This window comes from Myripristis murdjan, chromosome 2 (assembly GCF_902150065.1).
Source record: "Myripristis murdjan chromosome 2, fMyrMur1.1, whole genome shotgun sequence".
Taxonomy (NCBI): Eukaryota; Metazoa; Chordata; class Actinopteri; order Holocentriformes; family Holocentridae; genus Myripristis; species Myripristis murdjan.
The window spans coordinates 13,088,607-13,108,865 of record NC_043981.1 but is presented as its reverse complement, the minus strand read 5'-3'; the positions used below and the strand labels follow the sequence as shown (position 1 = coordinate 13,108,865).

At 41.2% G+C, this 20,259-nt stretch overlaps 1 protein-coding gene across 1 annotated transcript in view; it reads right to left on the bottom strand.

Annotated features, from left to right (window-relative positions):
• LOC115374279 (E3 ubiquitin-protein ligase Midline-1-like) overlaps positions 1 to 4,079 on the bottom strand; it is a 66,313-nt gene extending 62,234 nt beyond the window's left edge. Inside the window, exon 1 of the mRNA XM_030073143.1 lies at positions 4,012 to 4,079. The gene's annotated coding sequence lies outside the window, so the exon portion shown is untranslated. The remainder of the gene's footprint in view (positions 1 to 4,011) is intronic.
• Between the last annotated feature and the right edge of the window lie 16,180 nt (positions 4,080 to 20,259).

The window sequence follows — 20,259 nt, the reverse complement described above, 5'->3', positions numbered from 1 at the left end:
AATACAGGCAAAAAATTGATGAAGAGTATCTCTGTATGTCTGATTTATTCTATGTTATTCTATTCGAGATTCTGGGTTTGTATAGCAAAACATCTGCGATCGTTTTCTGTCACTTTGACAAGCATTACCTTCACTCTGGCCCATCATTTCTCACAGTGGCGTTTGGCAGTTCCCAGCAAAATGAAGAAGGGTTCAATTCTATTGTTATTCCTAATGGCTGGCACAAATACCCGTCGCTTTGAGAGAAGAGGGATCCTGACCATGCTGGCCAAAGCTGTGGTGGAGCCAGAGCTCTGCATTCAGAGGACAGACAGAACAGAACAGAGCACTTGACTAGTTCATAATCCATCCCCATCACAGAGTGTCTCTGGCTCTCTCAAGCTTTGTCTTTGTGCAGATGAACATTCAAGTGCCATGTTTGGTCACCCGTAGAACAAACCAACCCATTCACACAGTCCAGTACCCCCAGGGTGGATGAAAAGGGACCATTGCAAATAAGATGCCTCTACTTCCATTCAAAGTCCCGGTACCTCTATTCAAACTCACCCCCCCACTTCTTTTGAAATCCCATCTCTCTCTATTCATACTCATTTTCTTATTATTCTTACTTGAGCATTCTTGTAGGACAAGGAGGTGGCGAGGAGCCAGTGTTAGGCTGTTGAGGAGCGACAACTTGAATGCCAAGCTCTTGAGTCCTCAGCAGTGAGATGGGATTTTATAGTTGGAATGTGGGGGGGTTTGGCTAGGCATGAAAAACATTGGACCCACTGGCAGTGGCTGATGCCAGGGCCTCCTTCCTCGAGCCTGAGACCATGCTGAGACCCAAATATGGTGACGAGGGCGTTAAAAAAAACCAACAACAAAAAAAAAAGAAAATAATTCGAACATACAAGGAAACAGGAGAGACTTCAAAGGGGAAAAAACTGGACTGTGTCTCTGAAATTTGTGAAATTGCATTGAAGTAATGAGGAGTGTATCTGTTTCCCCAAGTTCCTCTGTTCCCAGGGACGTATTCTTAGATGTTATTTACTGGAAATGTACTATCAGATTCTACTTTTTTTTTTTTAATTAATTTAACAGAGGCATGGACATTGTTATTCTTTATGTTAAGGGAACATGGGATTGAGAGAACATGGGGCTGTTTTTAATTTGATAAAATCACATTGAGGGAAATAGGAGCCCTGTGAGCACAGGATAGTAAACAATCTGCTTCTCTTGTACATGAATGTCTTTATTTGTGGTCTAATTGCTTGCTGAGTAAAAGAAAGCTTTTACGTTTACTATTTTAAACATTCGGTGTCAGGCCGGTCTTTCTGGGGAACAAAGCAATCCAAGGAAAAAGACGTCACAGCAGTGAGCACAAATCACCCCAGCAGCGATTGTTGGCGTTAGTATTCGATGTCAAACTAAACTGAAATGAAAAAGTAAGGCTTATTCAGCTGTGAATCAATACATTTCATGTTCTAATAACGATCACAACATGCACAAGCACCACGCTGAACTCTCAAAGTGCGCTTGCTGCCCAGCTGCGTCACTATCTACCCATCTCTGTTTCTCTGTCAACAGTCTCAGTCCTCACGGTGACTAGCCAAGAAGTCTTGTGTATGCTCCAGGTTAGGGTTATGTGGCCAGACCTTTCTCCACACGCTGTTTCACTTCATTTCGCCTCTGTGCCAGTTGCTCCAGGTACTTTACGCAACTGTCACATCCTGCTGCATTCAGCAACACTTCCCTCCCCACATGTCAGCACTGATAAGGGAATTGAGTGTTTGGAATCCATAATGGAGGGAGGGCTGAAAATCTTACTCCCTATAAATAAATATTTCTAGGACTAAACTCATGATTGTTTGTGGCTTCTCCCAGCGGTCTGCACTGGCATGGCTGGAGGTGAATTACGCAACATTTTATCTATCTTGAAGGTGAACATGCATGACTAGGACTCCGGGTATACATCATCCACCAAAAGGTAAGCACCATTTGATGTGCTTCAGGCCTCATGAATAAAATAAGAAAATTCTTCAACAAACCGAGTATGTTTCATTTATCTTCTACTTAAGCTAGTTGTAGATTCATGCTGCTCTATGAACCGTGGAGAAATCTCACTGACTGCAGCGGCAGCTAAATGCATTTTAAATCATTATTCAATATTTAGGATAATTTGTGCTTGTGAGCTGCGGCTGTCTTGCTTTGACAAACCACAGCACTTAAAGGGTGCAAACATCGCTATTGTGCTATGCATTTGAACAGAAGTGATTGTATTGTGTCATTGCATTAAGTCACACTTGTTTGTTTATTCATAGTTAGCAGGTGTAGAGGGTAGAAGTTGCTTAAAATAGACGTTTGAGTGACACACCTCTAGTTCCCTATATGTTCAACATTCAGAACAGCAAACTTGTCCATTATTGATAACAGTATATAGACCATGTGTATTATTCATTCACCATGTCAGTTGCAATTGGCTTCAAACACATTGCATTGCAGTGAACCATGGGAGGATGTTTAATATTGAAACTTTGCAGAAATTTACACAAGACCTGAAGGAGTTTAAAGTACTTATCATTTGTCGCTGCATTTTTCATCTTTATGGCATGAGGATACATATTTGCATGTGGAAAAAGCCCGCAGTCCAAAGCAGAGGCAGAGTGGCTTTGTTAGGACAAATACATCTGAAAATCCCCAACAAGTATTCAAAGTGGATCATTCCATAATCAAAAAGCGGTTAAATGATTAAGCCATAAAGATTTGGCAGCTCATGGAGCAACCTTGTAGCATTTTCCATCCACGTAAATAAACATTTTCTCAAATCCAGCCACAGGTAAAGACCTGTTTGTGGAGTTAAATCATTTGCACGACTTGTTTCTGACCCAAATGTCAAATGCAAGCTTATAATTAAAAGGTCACAAGGTCTCTCCGGTGCTCAGTGGGACTAAAACAGCCAACAGACCGGGACAAAATCGCATTTGAGCTCAAGTCAAACAAAACAAGGCCTATTATACTCAGTAACAGTAAATTGAGAGTTATATCCAGGCCAAAGCTGGAAGACTGGAACATTGGCTTCCAAATCAGCAATTTGTCCATGGACCCAATTTGGTAGAGAACAAACAGTTAATTGGATATTTTCTTGGCGCACATAAACAAACGCTCTCTTCCTATTTATGGGATATAATGGTAACTGCATACAATGTAAACACATTACACTCTTCCAGTTCTTCATTCTGATTGGCTGAGTCATCTACAAAACACCCAACAAACAAATACCTTGACTATGTAACAGTTTTAATTAAAATATTAATGCAGCACACAAAAATCAGCACTAACTGTTGTATTGTCTAGCAACCACATTGTAAATTGCTCAAGGACTGTATTGTTTAGTGGAATAATAGCATCTGCATATTATATTATTGCTTGGAAATTTAAAAAAAAAAAAAAAAAAAAAAAAAAGTATTCATAACTATCAATTGTGTTATTTTTTATTAACCAGGTGTATGAGGGGCATTTAATAATAATAATAATAATAAAATATTAAGCCTTGATTTACAGTGTTTTTATTATTTCAAATAATCAGACTTGAATATGCAAGTGTTATATTTTGGTCATGCTCATGCCATTCATTTCAGACATTCCACCACCATGTCTAGTAATAAGGATTTTTCAGGACAGAATATCTCAAATCCTTATAAACCACACAATACAAAGCCATATTTAAGTCAATTAATAACACATCTAAGCAATACCGAGGAGAAACTAAAGAAAAGGGCGTGCAGAAGCTACATGGAGACAATGACAACAGCAAACACGTGCATTCAGCTCCCATGCTTTCACCACATGGAGCAATCAAACCCCCCCAAAACACCCCTCCTCCCCTGCCGATATATGACATCGCTTTGTACATGTGCTGCGAGAAAGAAAGAAAGAAAGAAAGAGAGGAGGAAAAAAAAGGGACCCTAAACCAATTGCCTCTAAAGAAATAGTCCCAATGCAAGTGAATTAAGTAACAAAGGAGGCACTTACATTTAAGAGCCTCACATGGTCCTCCGACAGAAGTAGAGAGGCGTGCAATGGTTCCAGTCTGAGAAAACAATAGTGAGTAACCTTGACAAGAGAGAGAGGGAGAAAGTGAGGGAGAGAGAGAGAGACAGAGATGAGAGAGAGATTCACACACCCACACACCCAGCGTACACTCAAAACAAAACACTTAGAATCTTTTCTTGCATCTCTCCTACCCCCTCCTCCTCCTTCTCCCCCTCCTCTTCCTCTTCTTCGTCTTCACCCCCTCCACCACCACCACCCCCCTCTCCTCCTCCTCCTCCTCCTCCTCCTCCTCCCCCTCCCCACCTCCACCCCGTGCCTTCGGGTTTTACTTGTCATGTGTTCAGGCTCAGGCAAGCGTGAAGCGGGCTGGAGAAACCAGTGCTCCAAGTGCTTTGTCCAGCGGTTGGGAAACTCATGCTTCCATTACATGGAACGTTGAGCTTTCTTGGCCCTTTCCATGTGTGTGATCTAGTGGAGACACAGGACGGAGACACATCAGGGGGACGGCATCCAGCATCCTGGCATGTCCCTCCACACCTCCACGGGATTTGATCCTAAAAATAGACATTTTTTTTTTTTTTTTACCATTGTCCTCTGTCACACACAAAAAAAAATCTCATTTGGATGTTTGTATCCAGTTACTAAAATCAATGTCGCTGCTGTTGTGCAAATGACTTCTACTGTAAATCAGTGGAAGCATACATAATGAAGTCCCATGGTGTGTTTTTGAGAACAAAGTCTAAAATCTTTCACCCGAATTCGGTGATTTAGAAGAAGTATTCTTGCTGTGCAACCGCTTGGTGATTACATAAAATTTTATATTTTGCTTTGCTTTTCTTTCACTTGAAAAAAAAAAAAGCTGATGCAAACTGTCTCGGTTTTTTGTAACGTTTGCATTTTTTTTTTTTTTTTAAACCAGCATCACATTTCGCAGAGCTGCTTTTAACTTCTCGTGGTTGTGACCCAAAGGGAAAACAGCACAGAGCTGTGGGATCAGCATGTGTTTTCACACTCAAACTCAAAGTCCAACTCAAACTCAGGACTCCACAGTTTGAGTTGGACTCGCACTCACACTTGGAGTCTTTCATTTGGGTTGAAGCCCCCTGATTCTGCATATTTAGATTTTAACTTCACTTAGCCTAACTTAATTCTGAAAAATGGGCAGTAGACAGTGTTTCCACAAGATTTTTCCTCTTGGAAAGATGGAAAAGTCCTTGGAAGCATTTAGTGGAGCATTTGGACCAGGAGGACAGCAAAACTCTACTGAAAGCTGGTGAAAATTTTGCTGGACGTGACTCCTTGAAGCAGGGCGATGCACCACACCTATTCTGTGGTATGGGAAAATGCTGGGACCTAAAAATGAAAAATTAATTTCTAGAAAACATCATAAAATATTCAAGCGAATGAACAGTATGCAAGGAAAATAAAGCTTCATTTCAGGTTTTACAGACTGTGTTTACATAGCTGTGGTCAGAGAATAACCTCCATCATACTGGAGGTGGGTGATATCTGATCAAAAGCCAGAATTGGCCCACATCAATAAAAAAAAAAAAAAAAAAAAAAAAAAAAAAGATGTATTTGTCTATCCCCGGCTGAAATCTTTGCTTTGGCAGATAACAGCCTCCCTTTGATGATGAATGACGTGGAGCTGAAACCCACGCTGCAGGTCAGTATACATATTTATCTCATCTATTCCATGTAGACCAGAGGAGATCAAACTAGATCAGACCAGAACACATGATGAAACTTAGGTGACCAGCCCAAACTGGACAAAACTGGCTTGAAATAGAGCAGATCGCGGCCCAAAAAGCTGCAACGAAGATGCTTCGGATGGGCATCGCCTTCGTCTTTTCGCCTTCATCAGAGCGGCAGAACTAATATGTGCTGCGGCGGGATTCATATGAGGCGAGGCCGCACAGCTCGTGAAAAGCAATAACATTTTGCAGTCCTCCCCTGCTGATAGGAGTGAGGATTTGAATGACCTAAGCTCTTCCAAAAGCCCTAACAACATGATCAGCAGCTCAGCGGAGCTACTGTACACCAGGGAGCAGGAATATCTGTAAAGACCTGCTGATGTGGGCAGACATGCCTAACCATCTGTGCCTCACTGCTAGTTCTTGGCGCAAAAAAAACAAAAAACAAACAGCTTGAAGTGATTATTGAATATGCCATGCTTCGGACTGAGAAATACATTTCTGTGTCTTGTCTTCCTTCCGCCCACGGACACACAGGGAGATAATCTAGAAATGTGCTGGATTGCCAGAGAAGTAGTAGGATAATCTTCCAAGCCAGTGAGAAGTGGGCCTTCATTTTTCATGTGTTTCATCGTTTCTGAATCACATAATTCATGCGCCCCCATTGTTGGATTTTTGCTTATAGGGTAGCTTCTTGCAATGGCTCTCTCGCTGCACATCATGATAACGTGCCTTCTTGCACACCGTCGACAATAACACAAAAAACAGAGTGGCTGCAGATCGGGGGAAGGAATAATAGCTGCACAACTGCATTTATGCTGTACACTGCTGATCAAAAGAGATGCAATGTGTGGGTTACAGCTGTCTCCATCCATATAGCACCAGAGCTCAAAGATCGATTTTTTACATTTCCCATATCAGCACTTTGCAATGTCTCCATCTTCTCCTTGTTGGGTACAGTGCACCGAACAATGAAACACCGGTAGTGCCTTTATACATCACATTAAATGTGCAAAATGTTGAATGATGAATGACAGTATTGAAGTCATGTTTTGCCCAGGGATGTAATTTGTAGCTTTTAACACACACACTCATCACTGATATTGTAATCCCAGTTGTGTTTATTCTTATTAACCACAAAGCTTGAGCATCTGCATTAGCTTCTGTTTTCCTGCCAGTAAATAAAAAGCGGAAAGTGCCGAGGTGTGTTAGTTCAGACTTTGAGGATGTGATATTACCTGTCTGATTATGAATAAAGTTAGAAATTGAGCAAAAACATGCACTTCAAGCAGCACAAGGAAAGATGTTTGTGTAAGAATAAAACTCATCTTATCAATTGATCATGTTACGCACTGTGGCTGCAACTTAGAAGAACTTGCAGTAGATTCGGGTGAAAAGCTGCACATTGAAGTAGCAAATTCAAGCATAAAAGCTCAACGCATAGAGAAAGCTGCACCTTAAACTCTGAACCAACTCCACCCTCCTCACACAGAGAGAAGTTTGGGTACGAGGCGTGTGCTGTGCAGTTTAATTACTTCATGTTACATGCCCGGAGGCTATTGAAGTTTGACAATTCACTTATTTCCCCCTGCCACTTGTGTGACCAACAGGCTAATGATAAAGTTAGATTAATGTGTGGTGTAATTCTGCAAGTTGTACGTTAGCAACACAGAGTATTGTTCAGAATCAACATGGTAAATATGAGTTTGTAAGGAACACCAAAAATAAAGTATTTGCTCTATGAAATAAAATAAATCAACTCACATTACTTTCGTGAATTTATATCCTACAAGGAGAGGGACAAGTATGAGTCTGTATTTCTTCGTCACAAATGTTGGTTTTGAAGTGAGTACAGACAATCTTGTAGGTAGCTTACATGCTCAACCACATGTGACTAGTAGGGCCGGGCACTGATGATTAAATTCTAAAAATAAACATGACATTTGTTGGGTGTAGATCAGATGCGTCAAATTAGAGTGCAACAAAAGAGCAGATCATGTGACCTGATCCTCATCCCAACTGGTCCCACCTGCAAGTCGAAGTCCTATACACAGAAAGGCACTTCATCCCTGGAATAATCTAGGTAGGTGCTGGAGGTCAGGCTTTATACACTGATATTACTACTGACAGAGCTCCACTTCAGAGTAAAGAAATAAATAAATAAGTAAACAAAGACATTCATATGCTGCCCGGAGGATGAGATACTTAAATGACAGTCTGGAGATGTGTACTCTGTGGCAGACAGCCACAAACAGATACTTTTAAGGTACCGACCGAATTGCTTCAATACTATCGAGTATCAAAAGATGTAAATTTCAGTTTCACCTAGAGACGTTATATGTCATTGATTTTATAACAAGATTTTATAAAAATTTTTTAAAAAAAAGCATCATTCAGGACCTGGAATTGAAGTCAAGGTATTGGTGTTGAATATTTCTAAATGATACCCAGCTCTAATTATAATTTGCAAACAGACAGGAGCACAGGATACATCCTTCCTCAGAGGGCTCCATACCGAAACGTCAGTCATGACACAGTTTGTGGAGGAAAATTATTAGGCCAGGCCATCCCAAATTAAGTGTGGAATAAGGTTATGGCAGGTCAGCCCTTATGTCTCCCTCCTGCTTACTCCACAGCACCTGACTCCCTTATCTAGCGTTCTGGTACATAGGCTACAGCAGATGCGTCCGCTTGGCCTGTCTTCCAAGGTTAGGATAGCTATTTCAGCTATTACAAAGATTCACTGTCTCCAGACTGTCTCCATGATAAGTCCCAATCTATGTTCAGTGTCCTTCAGAGACCTATAAAGTTCTTAGTATTTGGAAGAGCCGTCAAGTGCCGCCCGTCCCAGACTGCGTTCATTTCTCCTGAGGCGTGCGACTCAGTAAAGCTGAATATTCAGTATAAGTCATCCTGGCTCCATGTCTCTCTCCCTCGTGTCTGAATCAAGGCGGTTAGTTCCTTGTCCCAGTCCCGGGCGTTAAAGGTTCTGCCACTTGGTTCTTAGTCTCCTGGTTTCATACTAACTCTCCTTATCTATACAATCTATACAATCATGCATATACTTCAGCGCCATCTGTATATTGTCATACTCACTCCATATGTATATTTTCACATCTCGTATCTCCTTCCCTTAGGTTAGCCCTTATTGTATTTTTTGAGTCTTTAGTCTTTATAGTCTCTATTGTATATTTTTAGCCTTTATTCTTTTTTAGTTAACTTTATTGTATGTTTCTACTGTTGCTGCTGGAACACCAGAATTTCCCTGGTTGGGATCAATAAAGTATATCTATCTATCTATCTATCTATTTTCTTCAGTGAACCTCATTCCACTTCCTTAACACAGTTAATAAAATGTGCAGAATATGTTTATACTTGAAGGCTAACTTACCCTAAATCACTCTCATTCATGTTGAAAAATGTGAAACACTTGAAAATTGCAATGCATAGGTAATAGCTACTTGTGAGAAAATGAGGTGAAAAGCAGTAAGCCTAAACTATTTGTTTGTACAATAACTGCTATAATGGTTATTCGGTGCAACACGATGAAAATCTCAAATATGAATGTGCAGCACAGTCTGGAGATTGAACAGGAGATTGAAATAAAAACATGCACATAAACAAGAGGTAAGGAAGCTGCTCAGTGGAGTCATTTACCAATTAATCATGGGTTTTGTCAGAAATGGTTGGATATGTTTTAACCCCTGGAATAAAACATAGTACATCTCATGGTTATTCATTCAACACAGCCTTTATTTCTGTCAGTTTTCAAAAAGCCACACATTTTCCAAAAGGATTTTGGACCATAAACCAAATGGTTGAAATGCTAATCCGTGGTATTCAGAAAACAATACAAAACGATGGCTTCCACTTATGGAAGAGTATCAAAGTGAAAATAATCACTTTCATGCAGTTCCAGTAAATTGAGCATAAAGCACGGCACAGTTAAACAAACAGTTCATGGCCACATTTTTTTTTTTTTAAGCGCACATCAGCAAAAAAGCTTTTTCCTCTGATAAGTCTCCACACGCTGGAGGTCAACTCTGCATCAGAAGGGAATCACTGACACATATCTACCGTCTGTTGACCCATTTAGCCCATCTGTGCAGCAAAAAGAGCTAAAAAAAAAAATCATCAAAATCATCAATCCAAAGAAAAATCATACACAAACTATTTTAAGGTAACATTTTTGACGCTTTCACTCCCTATAGGCCACAGTGTCATCCACATCATGTCCCAGTTACTATTTCCTGGGCCTGCTAAAGGTGAAATTGCCCATTTCCACAACATCAAAAGGTTGTCCACACATTTTCACCTCAACAGGAGAGGGGACATTTAAGGTCAAAGTCAGTCAAAATGGCATGAGACGACATTCGCAGTCAGGCAGTAACCTTGTAACTCCAGGTTTGGACTTGGGTGGCAACTTTTCTGCAGCCTAAGAAGGCATTTTGACTCTTAGCTGCTGTGCAATTTCAAAAGTGCATGGTTGGAAATTAAAAAATGAAGCGCATTTCCAATAATCTGTATATAAAAGCTATAGCATTCCCTATATCTTAATGATAAAACACACATCTACAGCTGTCAGGTCTCTCACACTCGCCTTTCAGCCCAATTATCACTGTCATCTTAAATAAAAAATGAGTTAAAACCTGCACACCTGAACCAAAAAAATATATATCTATATACCTTACATGAACACCCTCCTTTACTGCTGTGCAGACATTACATGGACGTTTCATGCATCAGTTGTACCAATAACAAGACACATTTTCTTTTCTAAGCAGCCAATACACACATGGCTCACTAGAAAGCTACTGGAGCATCATGACCAGGGGCTGACTTGTTCATGAACAATGGAGTGGATGGAAGTGGGAATTAATTTTTTTTCCCCTTCTCATTGTAACACACATTAACAAGCACAGGAGCACTTCACATAGACTGTCCTAGCGAGGAAGATGACCCCCCTGATCAAATGTAAAAAAAAAAAAACCCCGTCCCCATTTCCTCACATGCTCCCTGAAGGGTTTTGCTTACGTAACTCAGAGGTCAACACTGGGTCAAAGGGCATGGTGGCTCGAGGATGATGCAGACGCAGAGGTTCACGGTGGCCTCGGGAGATAATCATAGCAAAGGAAATAATCATGGCAGAGTAAATTATCATAGTTAAGGACAAACGAGTCAAGTAGAAATTACATTTTTTTTCACAGTTTTGCCTGTAGCCCATGAAACAGTGCATGATTGACCTATTTACTCTTAGAAGTATTTCACGTCTCTTTGTAAGGTCTATTATATTATGCTGAAAAACCTTAACATGGGAGGATTTTACACTGTTTTGTTAATCTTTACATCACTAAAATGTATGGCAATGTCTGGGAAATATGTTGCAGTCTATAAACGGGGGAATCTCTGTCTGTGTGTCTCTATTTATGTTTGTCCTTCAATTTTCTTGCAGCCGTTCATCCGATCGACTTCACACTTGGCAGGTTTGTTCCAAGGAAGTGCAGTGTCGAGTGTGAAGTGGTTTGGATGAGCGGTTCTCCAGAGGGCTGCAGGCAGCAATTACCCAAAGCATATTAGCACTATAGCAAGGCTCTATATGAACGATGTAATTTTTTTTTTTACATCATAATTTTAATGAAATGCTGATTAATTTCTCTTATTTTTAATGAGTTAATAAAACTTCTCTCACATTTACTCAGTGTGAATCAAGACATCACAGCTGAATAACCAGACAACACAATGTTTTCCAATATATGAAAAGCAGCAATCACAATAATCACAATTTGGACTGTATATTTTTTTTTTCACAGAGCATTTTCAGTTCAAACTCATCGGTAACACTTTACAATAAGAGTACAACAATTAACGTTAGTTAACGTTAGTTAATGCCATATGGTTAATTAACTGTTAGTTAATGATTATTATGGCATTTACTAATGTTAATAATATCTACAATAACCCTTAAATAACATATAAATTAACACCTTAACATGAACAACATTAGTACATGATTCTTAGACACATTAGTTAACGGTTAGTTAACTGTTACTGTTGTTAACTGTTACTTAATGTTTATTACGGCATTAACTAATGTTAATTGTTGTACTCTTATTGTAAAGTGTTACCAACTCATCTTTGACTAGAGCATTTTTTTCCAGCATTTTATGTTTTGCTGCCTGGGAGAAACTGTCACCGGGAAAATATGATACAGTGCACCATGAGAGAAGCTGAAGCTGCATGTGTTCAATATAGATTTTAATTTTGGGGCTTCATCCCGTCCCTGCCATCATGAAGGAGGCTGCAGTCGTGGGTTTGCATAACCGGTCTTTCTTCTTGACCTCTTTCTGTCTGTGATGTCTTGGCGTTGCCACTCTTTCTGTCAGCGCTCCAGCCAATTCTGCCCCCGTCCTCTTTGAGAACGAGCGAGCGACGTAACCCAACACCACAACAGCAACTGCCATTTACGTTTTTTACGTCGCTGCCCACTCTGCTGTGGCTTTCCCGCTCGCCTCTGCCATTACTCTGTATGCATCTGCCTCTCCTCGAAGCTTTCACAACCTCAGGCGATGCCTCGGGGCTTTGGAACATGTGCAGGGGGGGAAGGGGCGAGTGTGCCATGACCGCTTAGTCTTTCATGCCAACTTGTCCTGCCCAACTCCCTTGACCCTAGGTCCGCCTTTAATTATACTATATGAACCATGCTAACAGTAGGGACCGAGACTCAGCTGTGAGAAGCAGGCATGCGAGCTGACCTGGAAAATGAATGCCTTCTCTCTGAAGGGCCCTGAGGGCTTAAAGGGCACTATATAGGAGAGTAGGGCTGGCAGAGCTGAAAGCATTGGCAATATCGCTTCCATCAGCCCGGCCACTGTCTGATCGTCGTGAACTGCTGCTCTGAAACCCGTGTGCAGCGAAGAGCAGATTCACCACATGAGCACGCTCGCCTTCGCATGCAAGGCAGTAGCTATAGCTTTCCTCTATGCCAAGGACCTTGTTTTTGCTCTATGCTAAAGCCATGATATTATAGTAGTTTATTGAAGGACTCGGAGGACACTTAAAGACCTTTGAGCATCCCCATGACTCCAATTCTCATTAGATAAGGGACTGAATGCTTGCGAGGCTCTGTTTTACAAGGCTATTTCCTAGTGCTTCCTCCTCTGAGCGTGCACGGTAATTTAATTAAGCCCACTGACTTTTCCAAAGGGCAACTGCTAAAACCAACACAATTAATAAAATGGGTGGCTCTCCTGCTCTTTGTTGCTCTTTGTTCCCCTTTTCTCATTTGAGTGGCTCAGCACAATCCCCTCACGGCCCTGACTCGATTTGCATTTAGAAAAGTCAAACCTGGCCTCAACTCCTGTAATTATTCATAAACTTGAAGCAGAGAGTAAATAGCACATGAAGAATTTACCAAGTGTGGCTCTGACTAAACTTTTTTTTCTTTTAGCATGCGTACAAAAGTCATCTGTATTCAAGAGGTTTGAATCCACAGCACACTTTGTCTTCCCTATGATCATTTAAGTGGATGTACATCTCGAGAGCCCGACCTACAATTTGACTTTTAGCTCAGTAACATACGATAACATGAATGTTGGTGTCTCGACGCCACCAGATTGTGGCTCCAACACAGCCGAGGCCTTTGGGGAGTCTGCTTAGCCTTCTAAAATGTCACAGCGTTTAACTGATGATATCTCTTCCAAAACGGTTTGTTCTCTTTGGGATTTCTCTCTAAATTTCAGGGTTATTACCAGGCTGAATGAGTCTCGCAGATGGCTTAGGTTTCCCATAGGACAGTTCAAAGTGTAACGAGGTTAATTAGCAAGAATCACGACCTAGAGTAAAGAACACCGCTCACAGTATACAGTATAACATTGTGGGCAATTTGATTCATTAATTGGAGTTGTCAGACGACGAACTCTATAAGTAGAACCATATGCAGCTAGTCTACTTTTTTCACCCCAAGAAGGGTTCAACCTAAATGGGTCTTTCAAGGCCAAGACAGATATTTTTGGATTTTAGCTCAGTTTCTCTCTCTCTCAGTTTCTCTTTCTGTGCATCTCAACCGTGCACACCTGTTCCTCCTCATCCCCATTGGTCCATCACTTGCTCATCCTCCTCCAATCAGCTTCCTACCTGCTTCCCACCCATCCAGTACTGATCTACTTATGAGCTTTTTTTGTATTCATGCCACCGCAGCCATTTTCAACACTCACAACTGGAAACCCAACCTGGAAAATTGACGTTTATATATCTAAAACTAGTATTTATTCAACACATTAAGCATTAAGCAGGGACCTGACCCTAACACCTTAACCCTGCTAGTTGGTAAACTAGCTCGCCTCCAAGGCTTTGGTAGGTTAAAATGTTACCAGATGTCAATATACGGCTGGATTCTTCAAATCGATTTGTGTCTAATGTTTTTCAGTGGGAATCAGTGAAATGATATTTTTTTTGATGCCTCACAAATGCACTTGCTCCTCAGGTAGAGTTTCCCACCACGAGAATGAGGTTTAAGATGTTGCTCCATTCGTTTTCTCTTTATCTGTTTTTTTTTTTTTCTGACCGGGGAGCCCAGTTTACTTTTCTCTTGCGGTTTGGTATTTTTGCTTGTGAGACTGGCATTATGCATGACCATATGCCCACCTGGACTCTGTATTCTGCTTGCTGTCCTTAGTCAACTTCAACCTCACCTCAGTATCTGTGTCTCAACTTGAGTGCAGCTGCTCCGTGCCTACCTCAGACGCTTTCCTGTCCTGCGGAAAAGTGTCTGAAACAGACCTCAGACCAGTGCTGTGTGTCATTCAAGGTTTCCTTCGCCCTTGTTGACTTACCCTCAGCACTCGCCCATGGGGGAATTAATCCTCGCCGCCATCATAAGTGTTGTTCCATTTTTGTCCGGAAAAACTCAGTGAACTTGATCGACCCTTGGGTGGCTGAGGGAGTGAGTCAGCAACGACGGTCATGCCAGAGGTGTATATTAACCACAATGCACTGCAGTTATTCATTACCTCTGCAGTGTCAACTTGTAAGAGGATCAAATGATACAAGTATTCAAACCAGCATCCATATTATTACAGTAATCCTATTGAAATTCAACTCATCTGTCATAGTACTTATGGTTCTACACGTTCCCTGAAATAATAAAAACCTCATGATCCAAATTAACAAATGCATATATCACAATTATTCATTCAGCAGGATGGCTTCTTTAAGTTAGCAGGTATTTCTCCCTATAAAAAGAAAAAAATACGTGGGCTGACGGCCTAGAAGGGCAAAGTAACTCCGCCGCTCCCACACCTGTTCCCCTAACCCAAGGTCCAGTAGGCTTGAGCTTCCCAAACTTCTCCAGACTTGAGCTACTATTTGTGTGGAGACTCAGCAAATAATTTTTTTTGTGGTGAAATACAGCTGTCAAAGCTCATCATTACAGTGAATTCTAAATCTGCCCTACATAATAGCTGTTAAATTGCGAGTGAATCCAGTGTTAGCGCACCACACCTTTTCTCACACCATCAGGTCCTTGACAGGCTACAAAACCTTAATAATGGATTTATGATTGTTGTTTTTAGACAGTGATTGATTGATGCGGCTGTCCCATGACCCACCTGTCTCCACACTGGGACCTACATCTTGAAAGTCACTGCACCGGCCCACCGAATTTCATGGAAGTCTGTTTGAAATGTTGAGATATCAGGAAAAAACACTAGAAGCAGCGGAGATTTAACCTCGCTGGTGGGAGTAAATACAAACCAGAATAGTAAGTAAGAAACCTATGGACATAATCATTCACACACACACACACACACACACACACACACACACACACACACACACACACACACACACACACACACACACACACAGTAGCCTGAGGACGTGCTGGTCAGCTTCCACCAGAAGGTCAGCGTCTAGTTGAGTGGTCCCCATGGCAGTAAAGACAAGGGGTTTTAAGGTCAACCACAGAAAATTTGCACTGACAGAGAAAAACAAAGTGCTGTTTTTTGTGTGTGTGTGTGTGTGTGTGTGTGAGTATGTGAATGGGTCAGTGCAAGCATGTGTGTGTGTCTAATATCATCAATTACACGTATTCTATGACATGACTTTGGGGTTTGTGTTATTTGCCATGTAGCATCTCATCTGATCTGACCAAGTTATACTCATGTGTGTATGTGTGTGTTTGTGTGTGTGCATGTGTGTGTGTGCCTTTTGCTTTCCTGCATGCCTGCGCATGTGTGTGAGTTCATGCACGACACATGTGTGGCGCTGCTACACTGAAGCATGTGAGGCATGTTGAGAGGATTATTGGTCTTTCAACCTCGCAGTATACGAACATCTGTTTTCCATTGCACGTCTTGAAATATGTATCTCCTCACCTGCTTTTAGCATATAGGCAGTCGTACTGCGTTATAAACACACACACACACACACGGTGCATGTTGGGATTTTTAATGTTGCGGTGCATCGGGAGGTCACCCTCACACACTCCATCCCGACGCTGATTCAATTCATTATTCAAATTTTGATTAATTATTTTCTTAACGCACATCAACTAGCCTTTTGAGGCATAGGAATTCATTTATTTTGTATCCAGTTTGTATTGAGTTCAGCTGCAGTTCAGAGCCTCCTATTCAGGCATTGGAAAACACTGCACATATATATTTTTTAGTAATTAATTAATTTATTTATTATATTCAGTTTTTTTTTTTTTTTCTCAGATATTTCTTTGGGCTGAGATTCTTTGTATAACTGTAGGAAACCAGCCTTCAAATCCTGAGTCGGTAGAAATAATACAATGTGGACGACTGCATCCAAGTGGCATTTAGTTGAACAACTCTGCTATTCTTACTGGAGACGGTCAAGAGTCCATAGAGCTGCTCTATTCTGCAGCAGAAAATAGAACTTGTATATTTCCTTTATCATCTGCCTCCAAACAAGATCATATTGAGACCTCTTTCAACCTCTCTCAAATGAAAAGGCAAACCACAGCATCTCCTCTCCTTCATGCATATTTCATGCTGTCTGATTCTTATATTTCTACATCTGTATAAATATATTTTTACTTTTACCAAGCAGGTCCCTGAACAATGCAGGCTTTGGCTCTTAGGAGGCATTAAGGTCTGTCAGATGAAACGAAAAAAAAAGAAAAAAAATCACGCTTTGAGAGGGGATGAAAAGCTCTCAAAAGCCACATGAAATCTTAAACACTTTTTTTCAGCACTTTTTCCTTTGATTTAGCAAAAGGAGCTAGCCCTGAACAAACTTAAAGGTACCACTGAGTGGATATACAACACTCGTGTGCAGCTTTCTGCTTGTTTGGCTTGTAGTCGGACTGTGTGCGAAATGTTGACTGTCAACACCGCTAAACCTGGAGAGTGTCGGCATGAGCACAGTTTGGAAAAAGGGGGAGATGAATGCTGCTTGCTTTAGCGTTTTGTCACTGAGAAAGTAATTGTTGGATTATGAAGCCAATGCATAAATGTGTCAAAGATTGTATTACAGCCCGCGTCATTATGACGCATGCATTATACATGCTCATAACTCAGAGCTCCCAGTTGGAGAAGTGATTTAATGTAATTTCCCCTTTAAGAAGGCTAATTACAGGCATGTTGAGGTTTATGTCTACTCACAAAAAAACCTTACATTTGCAATAATTTAAAATCTTACCAAGCTGTCACATTTTCTCTTTTTTATTTTCTGCGTATCTTCACTCTCATGCTTGAGAAATTGTTATGAGGGCGCGTTACCCTCACGATTATTCTCAGTAGGCACAATCACACCCACTGGTTGTTTTCTTTGGTCCAAACCGTAGCGGAAAAGCGGAGAAAGTTATAGATTTTGGTGGCAGAGACTCAAAATAAATCTGACTCTGGTCTATGTACTTTTATCTAAGCGTGCTTTTTCTCCAAATAATGTTTGCTTAGTTCGAACAGTGAGAAACTGATATATTGTTCAGTTTGCTTTCACAAAACTGCCACAGACCAAGCGTCTTTCTGTCTTTGGTCATGAATTTAGAGGATAAAAATCACCCTCCACACTGGCTGGTGATAACATTTGATCAATGTTGTTGCCATGGCTGCAGATGTTAATGTATAGACACAAATATTACAAAGAAGACGTACTTCCATTTGACGATGACACGAGTGGGGACATCTGGTCATCACGTGAAATCTGGAAGTCACATGTTTTGAACAGGTCATTTTCAAGATGTGTTTAAAAGCGAGGCAGACTGAAGCTCATGCAAAATTTAATAAACATGCAGATGCAAATAATCTGCATTGTTCCACGCGACGAGATCGTAAACCCACAATGCACAGTTTTTTGGTTAAGATGGTTTTCTCATTGAAAATGACCCGGGATCCACTTGGAAGCGGGTGGAGATCTGTTCTCCCAGGTGGAAGGAGGCGGGTTGTTGGTTCACACCGGAGTTATATTTGTCTGTTCTTACTGCACAAACTGCACCAGCAGGGAAGACGCTCCAGGGTTTGATTCAACCACATGGCAGGTGTGAAAGCGCCCCAAGCATGATGGACGTGTCCACACTCTTTTGGCATAATTTTACCCTCTCCGGTCTTCAAATTACGTAAACAACACATGCAGAAATAGCTAAATGTGAGCATCAGATGAGAGTGCAGTTTTGCCCGGCTTCATTTTGTTTTGCTCGGCTTTCCAGGCATAAGGACTGCTGGCTTTCACAAGTCAACATCTGTCTCTCGGGGTGGTTTCCTGTCCATGGCTGGCATTACATCCTCACTCTGCACTGCAGTTCTCCTGGAAGAGCGCCGAGACTCACATTTCCTGGCATCTATGGTGTGGTTATTTGGTGCCACCAGAGATCAAATGGCAGTGGTCTGACCGGGCCAAACAAACTGAACTGAAACACGCCAGAGTTGAAACAAACTGCTGCAAACATGCTCTCAAGTCTCACACCACCAGCTTGCAACATCGTGGGCTGGAATTCAACACACATGCTTTGCCACATTTCCCATCCGAGTCTAAAGCAGAAATTCCCGAAAGCATAATTTGAAAAATTGTGACTATTATTTGAATTATTTGTCTAAGGTCTAAGTATTAAAGAATGATGCTGACCTGGTCCAATCATGTCCAACTGATGTCCCTTTCCAAGTTTGGGTTCAGTGAACTTTTATTTTTTGCTGTTGCAACCCAAAGTGGAAATGTCTTTGGCAGATGGCACTCTGGAACATGTTACCCTTTCTCCAGGCATGCAGGGTCTGCTCAGCATGCACACACACACACACACACACACACATCTACACAAACACATTCAAGGCCATGTTTGAGTGTGGACATGCCACAGGACAGAGCCGGGCAGATGCGGCCCGTTTGAAGTAAATGCACAACTGAAGTAAATGTGGAATTGATGTTCGGATCTGTTTTGTAAAGAAGTAAAACATCTGTTTGTGACGCCAGCCACTAAGGTGCCACGATCCTCTGCTCCTCTGAAGCCCGCGGGCCCACGGCGCAAAGGAAATCCTGCGAACATTTTCCTCATTTTCAACTTAAACATAAAAGTTGATGCAGGATGTATATTTTTTCCAAAGATTCACTGAAGTTAATTTTTTTTATCCCTTGTGGAAAACATATGTTTATGAACTGTTGTGATGAAAATGTGAGGAGAAAAAAAAAAAACAGCTTTGTAAGGGGAAAAAGCCCTGATGAAACTTCCTCCCCATGAAGGATCTGCAGTGCTTGGCACTTTTATGCTTGTTAAGACTTAATCCTCGTTTTGGGACATGCCCTAATATTGGATTGAGAACTTTAGTTTCTTAGACCACACACACACACACACACACTCTGACACATATACACTCACACACCACCTACAGTAAGTCATTTTTTTCCATTGTATTTCCAGGGGCCTTTTGCTATCTCAAGCAGTTTTCTGGCCTGTCTAAACCTACAGATCTGTGCGCAGTCCAACTTTCCACTAATCGCCCCGCGTCTAGACATCTAGACAAGCACAGTTTCTATCACCAGATGCTATGTGTCATGAGTGGGGATATCACTGAATTTCAGGGCTCGATTTTTGGCAACACTTTGTCTGATTACCATATCTCAAAGCATCATGTGGCAACTCACTGACACAGTAAATAATGAATCCAGCCTGAACGTGTACCAGCACATTTGGTGGAGGTGGCATGAAAAGTGACATTACATCGTGACCGGGGCATGGTAAGCATGGTAAGCAGGCCCATGTAAAGTCAATCTGACAGTTTTTATTTATTTATTTATTTATTTATTTATTATGTGTGTGTGTGTGTGTGTGCATGTGTGACACAACTGCCCTTTACATGACTGGCGCACAGACAGTCTTGTTGACACATGTGGCTGCAACTAAACATTGGTGTGTAGCAATGTTTTTTTTTTTTTTTCTTCACTCAAAGCTGCCAAGATTTTATGTAATTTATGTAGGACAGCTTACTTTTCAGATGCAGTCATAATGCCCCCGTAAGCCATTATAATCTATATTATGTGTAAGTTAAGTTATGATATGATGTTCAGTGCAGTACACAGG